The 15,152-nt window shown below is 36.4% G+C and overlaps 1 long non-coding RNA gene across 1 annotated transcript in view; it reads right to left on the bottom strand.

The window, feature by feature from the left end:
- LOC145529436 (uncharacterized) overlaps positions 1-15,152 on the bottom strand; it is a 294,204-nt gene that overhangs the window by 104,086 nt on the left and 174,966 nt on the right. Inside the window, exons 7-10 of the long non-coding RNA XR_014071225.1 lie at positions 10,748-10,816; positions 7,673-7,737; positions 2,680-2,832; positions 49-153 (exon numbers count right to left, since the gene is read on the bottom strand). This is a non-coding gene — a long non-coding RNA (uncharacterized LOC145529436). The remainder of the gene's footprint in view (positions 1-48; positions 154-2,679; positions 2,833-7,672; positions 7,738-10,747; positions 10,817-15,152) is intronic.

The following is a 15,152-nucleotide window of genomic DNA, read 5'->3' on the forward strand; positions in this document are numbered from 1 at the left end:
TAAACATTGGCAACAAGACTTAGATTTTGAAGGGAGCTAACTCCTTGCCTGCTGCTCACGTTGGGCTGTTTTCAGGTCAATTACTGCCTCCCAAGTTCTTTAAGCAGGTGCTAATCTGGTACTTAAAGTGCTGAGACATTTGGCATATTTTCTCTGTAAAGAGAAGTTGGAAGTACTTTGTGTTACAGTTTAAGAGGATAGAGGAATAAACAAACAAATAACTTTCCCTCACTAACCTTAATTTTTAATACATACTAAAAATTAAATCTTAGTTTATAACCAGCTTAAGCAGCTTTCTTTTTAACAGAAAGCACACAACTAGCACATCTTGATTTTCTTGTCAATTTTAAAGTTTTAATTTCTAATTTAATCTCTAATTTGTTAACATCAGAGTATTAGGGAGTAAAAATTAGTACCTTCTTCAATATCGATTTTACTTTTCTTAATGAGAAGATGTCATTTAGGAAGCATTTTAGAAGGAGAGCTCTCCATGAACAGATTTGTGTTTCAGAGATAATTTTGACAGGTAAAAAAGAAACGAAAACCACTGCATGCATAACCAAGCATGCTGTGTTTGCCTGTAATCATCCACCAAATATCCATGGAAAATGTATTAAAGTCCTAGGTCTATTAGGGATTTATTTAAAGAGAAGAATACAACATAGGCCCTGGACTTAAGACATTCTAAGTCTAGGAGAGGAAACATAAATCATAATACCCTGTGAGAACCCCAGGCAGCTATAATAACATGCAGGAAAGTCATTAGAGGGAGTGATCAAGTCTATCACAGTTTATAGGACACAAGATGAGCTTTTGGAAAGAGATTATACCTGAGCAGGATTACAAAATATGAAACTTGGGTTTTTAAGAGTATTAAAGGGAAAAAGAATTCCTGGGCAAAAGAAAAAACAAATTCAAAAACAGGAAGAGAGCATCATTTGCTGGTGAAAATAAAGGCGATACAGTGCTATTGGTATAAAATCAGCAGGGCAGCAATGTGGGAGCTGGAACTAGAAATTTAAGGGCTAAACAATGATGTCACTCACATAACATGTTCTCCAGCTTAAAATTTTCCTGTGGGTCAGTAGTTCTCACAATTCAGCATGCAAACACAACCTTAAAGAGATCACTAAAAATGCAAATCTTGGAATTCACATTCCAAAGATTCTCATTTAGCAGGTCTGGTTAAAACTCAGGATTCTGAAATTTAACCAGGCCTGAAGGTTATTTTAAGCCATAACTTGAGAAACAGGGCAGTAGATGATGGGGGAGCTTATGAATGGTGTTAAGCAGGGAAGAGACACAATTAGACTTATGTTTTAGAAAGCATTTGAGCAGTGACATTGATCACACAGAGCAGAATGAAAGCAGAAGGGATACCAATCAAAGTTGTTAATTTGTTCACTTAAAATACACTGAACATCAAATACGTGCCAGGATCTATGATGGTTATCATATATACATCACAAGTCTCCTGATGAGATCGGTAGATTTTCAGAATGCATGGCTCAGTCTGCACAGCTCTCACTGTGACCTATGACCTCATGAGAAAACCTTGCACAGTTGTTTTACTGAAGCTCATGAAGAGCCAAAAAAGTAGAGAGCTATGAAAACAGTAGGATTTTGTACCTCTTTAGGTGGGAAGGGAGAGTGAGTGAGAGGCTTAGAAGATCTGTGAAGACTTCTGAGTGGGCTGGCAAAGCACAATTCTATATAGATTTTATAGGAAGTATGGAGACCCCAGTTTGATTCCTGGGTCAGGAAGATCCCCTGGAGAAAGGATAGGCTATGCACTCCAGTATTCATGGGCTTCCCTGGGGGCTCAAATGGTAAAGAATGTGCCAACAATGCAATGCGGGAGACCTGGGTTCTATCCCTGGGTTAGGAAGATCCCCTGGAGGAGGGCATGGAACCCACTCCAGTATTCTTGCCTGGAGAATCCCCATGGACAGAGGTGCCTGGCAGGCTACAGTCCACGTGGTCACAAAGAGTCAGACATGACTGAGTGACTGAGCACACAGGACACACATGGGTTCGACTAGATTAGGGGCTTGGGGATAATCAAGTAGAGCAGTTTGGGGTTCTTGTAGAGATCGTATACATGTAACCATTTAATCTTTACAATGAGGGAATAGCGTTGTTACCCTGAAAGTTATAGGTATCAAATAATTGGGCACAGACCATGTACTGCTAATGGCATTCATTGTTTTTTCCTCTGGTTGAGAAAATATATCCATTCTGTTTTTATTACTTGGAATGACTTCAGAAATGGCTGTTTATCAGAAAACAGTTCATAAACTTTGGAAAGTATCTTTTCATTTCATACTTCCTGGTCCACCTGAGTCTGATTGAGAATCTAGGGATGGGCATGGTAGGAGCATTCCTGCTGCAGCACTGCCTCAGCTTCCCCCATCTACCAGCATGCCCCCCTAGGTAGCCCGTGACTTCCTCTCACTTTCACTGAGTAATTAGGAAGTACTGCTTGCCTTCGATTTTTTGTACTTCAAATTGGGCAGATGAAATGTGAAGCTTCTCTAAGGAATCACTGACAATATAATTAATAGATAATGATAAAATGAAAGTAATTTCAGGGTATCAGGAAAAACAAATTTAGGAGTCTGGGGTAAAGGTAGACAGACAAGAGAAAAGACTTCCTGGACCTGAATATAGAACACCCACCGTGTCAACGAGAAGACTTGAATATTCACACTTTTTTTATGGACATCAATCAATCACAGTCAAACTGCAAACACTGCTTTTCTCATGGCTCACAAGGTATTTCACAATAAGTAGTAGCTCTCAGTTTTTACCCCCTCCTTGGTTGCTGAAAAGCTTAATATATTTGTAAAGAAAATTAAAAATTTTATTGCCTTATTATTATTTTTAAGGATTTTATTTGTTGCACAATTGAAATAAAGATATGAATATCAATATCTAGATATAAAATTTGCAAAAATGCCAAGATTTAACTTACCACTGTATGGAGTTCTCAGTTTTCCAGGAATGCATGCACCCTCTTTTTCTCTGGTGCTTTCCTCATCATTTCATGAAATTTTATATATTTTACTTAAATACCAGTTACCTGGTAGGGAAACTAGATATTTTTTGAGTTAGGTAGATTGATAACAACTTAAAAGCAATTAATATTTATTGGATATTTACTGTGAGTGAATATTGCTCCTTGGGAAAAAAACTATGATCAAACTAGACAGAATATTAAAAAGCAGAGACACTACTTTGCTGACAAATGTCCATCTAGGCAAAGCTATGGTTTTTCCAGTAGTCATGTATGGATGTGAGAGTTGGACTATAAAGAAAGCTGAGTGCTGAAGAATTGATGCTTTTGAGCTGTAGTGTTGGAGAAGACTCTTGAGAGTCCCTTGGATTACAAGGAGATCAAATCAGTCCATCCTAAAGGAAATCAGTCCTGAATATTCATTGGAAGGACTGATGCTAAAGCTGAAACTCCAAAACTTTGGCCACCTGATGTGAAGAACTGATTCACTGGAAAAGACTCTGATGCTGGGAAAGACTGAAGGCAGGAGGAGAAGGGGACGGCAGAGGATGAGATGGTTGGATGGCATCACTGACTCAATGGACATGAGTTTGGGCAAGCTCTAGGAGTTGGTGATGGACAGGGAAGCCTGGTGTGCTGCAGTCCATGGGCTTGCAAAGAGTCAGACATGACTGGGTGACTGAACTGACTGAATGCTGTAATTTCTAGGTCATTGACATGAATTAGATCACTTCCTCCAAAAATAGCCCAAAGAATTAACTATTAACAACTTCCTGTTATAGATGGAAACCTATAGTAAAGAGATTGCTTTCCTTTGATGTTGCTTTCTTCACTCTATTCATTTTCCACTCCCCCAAATGCATTTTGGGCTTTCCTCATAGCTCAGTTGGTAAAGAATCTGCCTGCAATGCAGGAGACCCAGGTTGGATCCCTTGTTTGGGAAGATCCCCTGAAGAAGGAAATGGCAACCCACTCCAGTATTCTTGCTTGGAGGAACTGACAGGCTACAGTTCATGGGGTTGCAAGAGTTGGACATGACATAGCAACTAAATCAACACTACCACAAATGCATTTTAATTTCCAAAGTTTTGTTGACATTTCTCATCTTCTGTTGCTTTATCATTCACTCTGTTGTTATCATTATTTGTCTTTAATTCAACTGAGACCATCATAGAATTTTAGTAGAGAGCAGAGATGAAATACTTGTACCACTGTGCTTAACAGGAAATTCCCAAGACATTTTTCCACATGAGAAAAATAATATACAATATCTGTGTTTCATTTTTTTGCTGTCCAACAATCACTATCGATGTTGACAGCACAAAGAAGCTTGATGTGGTTGTCCTGGACCCCAAAGGAGCAGAAGTCAAGTGGGATTACACATTTGAGAGATGTACTAGGAAAAAGGCTTAGGAGGCACAAGGTGAAAGGACCCTGGGGCATCTGAGGAAGGTGCAAATACTTAATGCAGGTCTGACCTTTCTGAAGGAGAGAGCGAAAGATGGGTGAGTAGGAAAATCCTAGACTGCCATGCAGTTCTAAAAGAAGTTTGGCAAGGCTGGTGGAGATTTCTTGAGCCACAGTTGTCCTTCTGAAGGAATATTTATCTCCTAGGAATAGGCCTGATTTACTATCACTGCTGTTTCCAGGCATGGGCTGGAAGCAGTCAATGAGCACGGCCTGGTGCAAACATCATGATGAATTTCAGAGTGCAGTGATTGCTATCACAGCCCCTGCAGTTAGAGGTCTGAGTGGTACATTTTCATGGCCACTATCGCCAACAGTGATTAAGAATCTAGGTTAAATATATATTCATTTTCTCTATATACAAATCATGTACATAACTCATGAATCAATAAGACACTAGATGATGGGATAACTTGTTGCTTTTCATTTAGACATGGCTTTATAAGGAGTCAATGAATGTGAATTTTTAAAAAGGATTTTATACCAGGCTCCTTAGGACCTACGGGAAACAAAAATCTTGCTTCCCACTGACAGATGAATTGATAAATAAGACGTAGGCTACTTAAGCAATGGAATATTACTCAACCATAAGAAAGAATGAAATAATGCTATTTAGGAATATGGATGAACTTAGAGATTATCATACTAAGTGAAGTAAGCCAGATAGAGAGAGAGAAATACCATATGATGATAGAAACAGACTCATGGTTATGATTTATTCTTGTATGGTAGCTTCTTTCTAGATATGCTTATTTACCATTGCCATGCCTGACTTCCCAGTTACTCTGGATCAATGGAGAATACTTTCACTCTATTCTTTCCCATCACCCCTTGCCACTTAGAGTTTAAAAGAACTAACTTCATACAAGTTTGCTTGTTTTCCTTTTTCCCTTTCCTGACTTGTTCCTGTAGTATTTTTTTTTTTTTCTTTCAACCATTTGAAAATTCTAAATATTACTTTGCTTTTCTTAGTGGACAACTTTAATTTCTTATTAGGTTTGATATATCTATCACTATTTGAACTCTCTCTGATTAAGAATGATTATTTAATATTTCTTTATTCCCTAGAAACTTCCGTGTTTCATTTTGCATTATTAATTAATTAATTCTTTTTTATTAAACTTTGTGCCAAGCTTCACAAGGCCTCTGCCTTCATCTCATCTGGATTCTAATATGAAAAGAGAGACTATTTACATGTATTAAATGAAGTGCTGTAAATTGTTATGCTTAAGGAAGGAAATAAATAATGAAGTTTGATAAAGTAGGGTAGCCAAATTTAGATAAGTTATCATAAGTGTATTTGTTCAAATCTGTTAAAATTAATTTTTAACACATTGGATACCACTGGCATATAAATTCTATTCTTAACCCCTATTCCAAGTACATCATAAATCCAAGTTTAATAAATACATTTTCAAGTTGGTTTTTATATGTATTTTGGTTTCACCTACTATCTGTTTAATTTGGATGACTGGCACCATTACTAAAAATATATGTCAACCCTCAAGCTTTGTTAACTGTATTTAGCCTCTGTCATATTGGGCAGTAATTCCCAAATGCAGGGAGAATGGCTGGAGCTGCACTGGTGGGCACATTCTCATTGGTGTCTATTGTCAGCTGAGACTCTGATAAGTGCTTCCCAGCTATGATGCCCTATAGTGACTAAGATGAATTTGGCAGCAATGCACACTGAAGCCTGTTTTGGAGAAACTAGGTTTAAATGTCTCTCTCTCTCTCTTGCACCTAGCAGTATTATCTCTTCAGGTTTAACCAAAGATCAGTATTACAGCCTTCTATCAGATGATGACTGAAATAACCAAAAGGCCATCATAATTTATAACATCATATCAGCTGCATTTACTATAAATACTAATCAATATGACTAGTGAAGTGGACCTAATATTAAGAGCCCTAATCTGAAGTTTTATCCAAACAGATTTTTTTGATTTCCTATAGGATAGAAACCTACTTATTTTTAACGAAATGATTTAATGCAAACTATGGAAAGACCTAGGCTAGGAATTAAATGGTTCTGATCATTAGTCTGCTACTTAGTAGCTGTGTAATATGGGCAATAGAACTGAAGCAGTGTAATCAATTGCAAACTGTGGCTAAGAGTACCGACATCACAAAATTGTTTAAAAAGGAAATATTATAACACCTACGAGGGCATTCACCATGAGCTTTCTCACATGGTAGGTTTCATTGTCTTTTTTCCCATGAACCTCTTATTAAATAACTCCAAAAACGAGTGAAAGATTTGAAATTTCTGGTCTCAGTTTTCCCATTTAAAAATAAAAGAATAAGTTGAACCATCCTTTGACTTTTCTACTTTAGAATTCTTAGTTGTGATAAGGAAAAACTTCTGACAGAGGTCACTGTTAGGTACGGGAACTGTTTCATGAAGTGGTCAATGCACCATCCTGTCACTATGTCAATAGATATGTCAATAGAAGATGACACCTATAATAACGTTCCACTTAGAGGAAAATTTGTAAACAGCAGTTGTACTGTATTGGGAATGCACTGTATTATTTCTTAAAAAAGAAAAGTAGGCAATGGTGGCTCAGATAGTAAAGAATCTGTCTGCAATGCAGGAGACCTGGGTTCAATCCCTAGGTCATGAAGATCCCCTGGAGAAGGAAATGGCCATCCACTCTAGTATTCTTGCCTGGAGAATTGCATGGACAGAGGGGCCTTGCAGGCTACAGTCCGTAGGGTTGCAAAGAGTTGGAGACAACTGAGTGACTTTCAATTCAATACTTAATTCATGACTTTAAAATATATATAAGTTTTTCTGGTTTCACTTAAGAAAAAACAGCAGCACGGAAACCACATGTTCTATTGGATTGAATGGAAACATTTAGCTGGATGAGGGTTGCTTACCCTTTAAGAGCAGATCTACTGTAATTTTTCAGAAGTCACATCAGTTCCTACTGTGTCTTCAAACTTCACTCTTTTATATGATCCACCCAGATACCAGAGGCATTTGAATTTTTGTTTCCCAGGCTAGAGATTTAGAGAAAAGATCTAAAAAATTCTTCTGACTCTAAATTTCCATGCTTCATAAGGACTTTTAAAATGCAGTTTGTGACAATATCATCAAATGATTATTTTTTGGAAGGGATAACATAACAAATGACTAATTATTATAAAACATTAGAGTTCATAAAAAGAGTGTGTGCTTACCTGTAACTTGATCATATTAAGATGATTTTATAATTTTTTTCAAAATTTATAAAATTTTGTGTCAGCTGAAAAAACACGAATATTGAGAGTTAAATAATCCACTTGAAAGTGGGAAATTTTTCCTCAAGTGTAGAACCTGAAAACATAAATTTCTGAAGTGAAAGGAAACATACCATCTAGTTTTTGAATTTCCACATATCCGCAAATGTACTTCTCTATGTTTCCTGCCTGCAATTTTACATATAGTGTTATATGTTTCAAACTTATATACAAATGAAGTTTTCTATATTCAGGATTTTCAGTTTCTAGAAATTCTTTTTCAAATCTCCATTATAAATCATATAGCTAGGCATTCATATAGAAAAGTCTTTAAAAGTTTACACTTTGTGAGACAGCTGTAAATTATATGTGGTATAGCTAATCAGTCTATTGAAATGAGGAATTCAAATGCTGTATTCCTTTGGGTTAATTCTTCTGGATGAAAGAACTTTTATCTTTTGAGCAAATTTCTAGAGGAAAGACATTTAACAAACAAAAATGAAGTATTTTAAAGAACAATATGCAGCAAATACTAGGAAGTCTAGTAGATCAATGAGCATATGTAAAAGAAAATTATTCAGCTACTTTCAAGTTTTACCAATTTTCTCAAATTTAACAAAGATTGTCTCTTATTCACTATTTCATTTCATTAAACTTCATTTCCATATTTATTTATAGAATTATTCAAGAACTATAGTTACTGAGAAAGTAGTCAGGTATTTAGCAATCACCAGGAATCTTTGCTGATTCATGGCCATGTTATAGCACCGTGGGATTTCCTTACTTAACTAATTGCACTGCATATTTGATAATTCAACCACCAATTTCACCAGTTCAGCTGAACACTTTGAAGTTACAATTGCTGAGTTTTAAGCTGCACTACAGGTTGTATAGCTGGATTTCCTGATTAGGTTGCCAGCTTTCATAATTGAGCTCTAAATGTAGTACAATTTATTAATCATGCCTTAGTCATTACTGACAACAGTTGAATGCTTAACTATAGATTTTTTTCATTTCCTAATCTCATTGCCTCACCTTTTAATCTCAATTAATATAAATTTTAGAAGAAATTTTAAGTGGTAAATTCATGGTATGACTTATATTAACTTTGTAAAATAGAACTATTCTATAATTTAAAATGTAATACAGAATATAAATAAAATTACTTTGTAAAATGAAAATTACATTATTTGTCCTTATAAAATAAACAGGACTTTATTTAACTATATATTTGCAGTATTTAAAATTTTCTATTTTCTCACCCCCAAAATGCATTTATGTAATTCTCAACAGATCATATAATGTATCTTGGCTATAGAAATTAAAATATATACATAAACATGTATATAATATATATATATATTTATGTCTGTATATATTTATATTCACCTAGTATTAATATAAGTACATATACATATTAAAATATTGATTTGTGACATACACTCAGTTATGAAATTGGCCAATATTATATAGCAAAGTGTTTTACCAAAAAAAAAGAAAGAAATCTGACTCATCCAATATTAGCTTCCAAGATGGCTCAGCAGGTAAAGAATCTGCCTGCATGTATGAGGCACAAGACTCAGGTTTGATCACTGGGTCCATAAGATCCTCTGAAGAAGGAAATGGCAAACCACTCCAGTATTCTTGCCTGAAAAATCCCATGGACAGAGGAGCCTGGCAGGCTATAGTCCATGGAGTCGCAAAGAGTTGAACACAATGGAGTGTCTAAGCACAGCACAGCACTGCATCCAATATTATACTGAATTTTCTTACTCATAAATTATTTTCCTGACAAGATTGCTCAGGGTATAAAGATTCAGTCATGCATAATGAAAAAGTTCTAGAGATCCACTGTACAACATTGTGCTTATACTTAACAATACTCTGCTGTGCACCTAAAAATCTGTTAAGAGTACAGAGCTCATATTATGTGTTTTTGCCACAACAAAATATATAACATTCAAGGCAAATAAGAAGAATAAGCACCACACCACCTAATTACAGCTCTGAATATTCATTGGAAAGACTGATGCTGAAACTGAATTTCCAATACTTTGACCACCTGATGTGAAGAGTCGATTCATTGGAAAAGACCTTGATACATGGATAGATTGAGGGCAGGAGGAGAGGGGGTGACAGAGGATGAGATGGTGGGATGGTGCCACCAACTCAGTGGACATGAATTTGAGCAAACTACAGGAGATGTGAAGGACAGCTAAGTCTGGTGTCTTACAGTCCATGGGGCCGCAAAGAGTTGTACACTACTTAGTAGTTCTATTGCAGTGGAGACAGTCAAACTCTCACTTACTCAGGTAATACTTTTTAGCATTTACCGTGTACCAGAGATGTTCACACTGCAAGAGTTACAGACAAAGAGAATAACAATCGCATGAAAGTTTTAAAAATCCCAGGAATATAAATGCACACAGTGCTTCTGGAACAGGGGTATAAAGCAGGTTGAGAATTGACTGGAAGTCTTTCCAGGGGCAAAGGGACATAAGCAAAAGAATACTGGAGTGAAAAGGACGTTCCAAATAAAGGAAAACAGCATGTAGGAAGATAGTAATGCCAAGGATCATAGCAAACATGGCAACACCATGCTGCAGGCAAATCATTGTTTCCCTTAAATTTCTTAAATTATACACTGACTCCTGAGAACATAGTAAGTTCTACTCCTCACTTTTAATGCATAGTTCCTCACTAAAAATGTGTTTTTATATTATGACATAAATCATAGTTGACTAGTAAATATATTCAGGATACCTTAAAACAATAGAGTGCTTTATGATTTTCAAAAAGCCCACACTTGTTTTATTTCATTCACCTTACAGAACTGACTGAGAAATGATAGCTATTATCTAAATTTCAGAAATAGACACAGAGATGAGAAATATGTACAACCACACAAACCTAGTAAGTAACAGAGATTTGACTCTTTAAAAAGAATTTTTTAGTCTAGGGCATGAATGATAGAATAGAAATTAGAGCATTAAAATCTGGATAGTTCCAAATTGCAGTCCAAGCTCCACTACTTACATGGTACACAGGTTTCAGTGACTTTATTTAAACATCTTTGAGTTTGTCTAATCTGTGAAATGATGTCAACTGCCAAGAGAATTAAGAAAAGAAATATTTTAGATAACTTGGCACATACTACAGACCAAATTAATAGAATTTCTAACCTTAAAAGTCATATTTTCATAGAAATTAAATCAATAAAAATCATTTAAATTGTACTATACAAAAGAGTTAAAGTATTAGACCTTATATCACCAATTTATCAATATTAATCACAAAAGAAAAATTATTGCCAATGAGGTTTTGATCTTTTAACCCAAAGCAATCAAGCACCCGTCACAAAAAATAAAATAAAAAAAACAGTTTTAAAGTGACCAATAATGTCATTTAAAGGCAACAGAGCAATATTTCATGTTAATAACAGATTAAGAGAAAAATGACAAGTAAAATCTTCATGGCTGGGTTATTTTATTATCAGCTCTAAATCTCCTTAATAGAAGTAATTACTTAGATACTTTTTTTTAATTTAACAACATACACATTTGCACAATATTCAGGGCAATCAGTGTAAATGCAAATTTAACTACTAATATATTCATTTCAATCAGTAAAGCATGCAAAACTTAATGGTTGACGTATTCAGCTTAGGTAGTAAACAGTATGCAGCTGGTTCTATAAAAACAAAATATGACTATGACATAAAGGAAATTTAAAAAAATGTTTAAATCTCAAAACCACTGTCCAAATTTTTGTCAACTGCATTATTTGATAAATATGTTAAACAGTAGCAAATCAGAGCAATTAATATCTTGCTGGGTTTTTCTATTGATATCTTCAGTTTTAGTGACAACCTTTATTAAATGAAGCAATTTTTATTTGTAAAATCAAAGACAAAAATGGAAAAAAAGGAAAGAAAAATAAGAATAAAACACTCTAAAATGTTGAATGTCGGGCTATATTTCTGTTTCATGAGTATAATCTTTTTAGGCCCCAAAGCTAATGGCATATACCTGTGAATAACTATCATAAAACAACTATTGGCTTTTCATAGCTCCCCTTCTCTGGGTAAAATTGTGCAAATTTTGGTTGTTAACATCTAGCACATAAAATAAATAATTTTAAGATTTGTGGAGTTTAAAAGTTTTAAAATTTTATCAGTTATTTAACACAAGGTTATAAAATTTCTAGCTTTGTAATCTAGAGATTGAATACATAATACAGAGTTGTAAAACCTTGACTGGCAATATGCTGTCCTGGGGAAGAAATCCTTTAACCTGCTGTATTTAAATAAGAAATCTATCTACTACTCCTTACTTTGAGTAGAAGACTTCCTTGTCCTATTTTTTTTTTTATTTGTAAATATAAATATCTCAGTTCAACTTTAAAAACTACTTATTATTTTATATTAATACATGAAATAGCTACATATCAATATATTGGATCATTTTCTCCTTTCTTTCTTATCTTAGCCACCTACACAGTTATTAGATTGTCTGTCTCTTGCAAAACCTGACTGTGATAGATGAAGACTGTGACTGTGTGTTTATCACATACCAGTGCCAGGCTCCTAGTGGGAAGAAAGAAGAAAGGTAAAAACAATGTTTCATGTTATTTTTTGCAATCAAGTTGTGGCTACTTAGGAGGATGAGCTATTTAGGTTTTGTCAATGCACTCTCATGAAACTTGGATTTATTATTATTTATGCACTGAGAGGCACAGGGAGTGGAAAATCCATTCTGCTGTTGTGGATTATGGCAGAGGTGGTCTTGTTTAGAAGCCACGAGCTAGATAGCAGCTTCCTGATTTTTGCAGAGGCACAAGATTGGGAAACAGTGTTTATGGTAACAGATTTAATATTCTGCCTGATCTTGGCAAAGGCAGCAGCTCTTTAGATGGCTGAGTCCTATGGATTATTTGGAGATTTTTTTCTTAGAGCAACAGACTATTGTTTCTTGATTCAATCCTCCAGGTTGCCCTGGGCATGTGGTTTAAGCATGGATTCCTTTTTATTTAAACAAGCCAGAGTAAATTTGGCAATCTTAAATAGGAAACACCTGTAAAGAGTAAATAGTAGAAAGAAGTAGTATGGTGCATGAATATAATTAATCAAATCATGGTCTTGTCCTGGTCATACTGATATCAGCTGGGAGTTTTTTAGAAATGCCAGATCTCAAGCCATCCACCAGATCTTCTGATTCAAAATCTGAATTTTAGCAGGCTCCCCAGATGATCTGTGAAGGTCTCTCAGTCGTGTCCAACTCTTTGTGACCCCATGGACTGTATAGTCCATGGAATTCTCCAGGCCAGAATACTGGAGTGGGTAGCCTTTCCCTTCTCCAGGGGATCTTCCCAACCCAGGGATCAAACACAGGACTCCCACATTGCAGGCGGATTCTTTACCAGCTGAGCCACAAGGGAAGCCCAAGAATACTGGAGTGGGTAGCCTCTTCCTTCTCCAGGGGATATTCTTGACCCAGGAATTGAACCAGGGTCTCCTGCATTGCAGGCAGATTCTTGACTGAGTTATGAGGGAAGCCTAATCCAGATGATCTGGGTGCACATTAAAAAAGGTTAAATTTAAAATCTAAAATATAAGTGAATAAGCAAACAGAAACAAATATTTTTTAAAAGGAATATTTTGGTTTGGTGGAGGTAATCAGGAAGTAGGTGGCAAGGACTCAGGTATTGATGGCTGGAAAACATAGGGTATATAATCTGAGGTGGGTGGCAAAATAGTCAAATTGTTTCCTGCTGTAAGTTGGAAGGCAGGCCATATGCTTGGGCTATTAGGGTCAAATAGAAGAAAAAAATTAATAACATTGGCATGTTTAGGCTGTTTCCTGCAGCTTTCAAAAACATTCCAAAGAAAAGGATATTAAAAAAAAAACAAAAAAAACCTAGAAGATATTTTTCAAGCAAAGACGGAAAATAACAGGGCTACAAAAAAAAAAAAAACACACACAAAAACCTGAGGATTCAACCTATGTTGCCCAAAAGTTACATGATATGGAACATTCTAAGGCTAAAAAACCAATTGCAAATATACTCCCAAAATGAAGTAGGTACACATAGGGCCCTTCCTGGTGTGACAGACCCCTCTGTGTCCTCAGTTGTTGTTGATCAGGAAAAGAGGCTGTGAGAATCCACTGTGACTGCCCTACCAGCATGTACTCAAAGAAGTAAAGAATGCAGAAACAAAGATAGGACAGCCCAGCAGGAAACTATAAACTTAAACAATAAATCAGTCACAAGGACCCCCGAGTTTTGCTTCAAAAGTAAAGGTAAGTCTGATCCTAAGTTAGTTTGAAGACAATAACACCCTGTCCACCACAGAGGATGTTGACTGCAAGCTGACTACAGCAAGCAGCCCTCAGACTGGTTGGAACCAGAAAGTTGAGGCTACTGACTCCTAAAATGCCACCCTGTTCTCTCACCATCAGCCAGTCAGAAGAATGTCCAAGAGTTGATCCTAAATCCCATGATCCCCTCCCTTACACTGCCTTTAAAAAACTCTTCCCCAAAAGCCATCATGGAGTTTGAGTCTTTTGAGCATGAGCTGCCTGTTTTCCTCACTGAAAGCCAACTGTTAATTTGAAGAGGAAGGAGGTGTGGGATTGGCAATAAACAGAAGAAAGCATGGGAGAGGGGTCCAGAGTGCTACATTTGGAGCTGAGTAACTTGGGGTAAGCATCCCCCTTCCATCCCTAGTGAACTGTACATTTTTGAACTCTGTTTTCCCACCTGTAAACTCTGAATAAAAAGAGTGACTATTTTAAACGTTGTTAAGAAAGTATGTGTTTATACGAAGTCAGGTAGTCTGCCTGAGAGCCAGAGATAATTTCAAGAAAAGAAACTTCAAGACAATGAAACAAATTAAAATACAAAAATAATTTGTTAAACTCCCTGGGCAAGGGACCTTCCTTTGAAACACTGTCCCAGTCAGTGCTGGCACAGGTCTTACGTACATTACAGAACATCAGTTCAGTTCAGTTCAGTCGCTCAGTCGTGTCCGACTCTTTGCGACCCCATGAATTGCAGCACGCCAGGCCTCTCTGTCCATCACCAACTCCCGGAGTCCACCCAAACCCATGTTCATCGAGTCGGTGATGCCATCCAACCATCTCATCCTCTGTCGTCCCCTTCTCCTCCCACCCCCAATCCTACCCAGCATTAGGGTCTTTTCCAATGAGTCAACCCTTCGCATGAGGTGGCCAAAGTACTGGAGTTTCAGCTTCAACATCAGACCTTCCAATGAACACCCAGGATTGATCTCTTTTAGGATGGATTGATTGGATCTCCTTGCAGTCCAAGGGACTCTCAAGAGTCTTCTCCAATACCACAGCTCAAAAGCATCAATTCTGTGGCGCTCAGCTTTCTTCACTGTCCAACTATCACATCCATACGTGGCCACTGGAAAAACCAT

Source organism: Giraffa tippelskirchi, chromosome 12, assembly GCF_054371585.1.
Source record: "Giraffa tippelskirchi isolate mGirTip1 chromosome 12, T2T-mGirTip1v1.2.pri, whole genome shotgun sequence".
Lineage (NCBI taxonomy): Eukaryota > Metazoa > Chordata > Mammalia > Artiodactyla > Giraffidae > Giraffa > Giraffa tippelskirchi.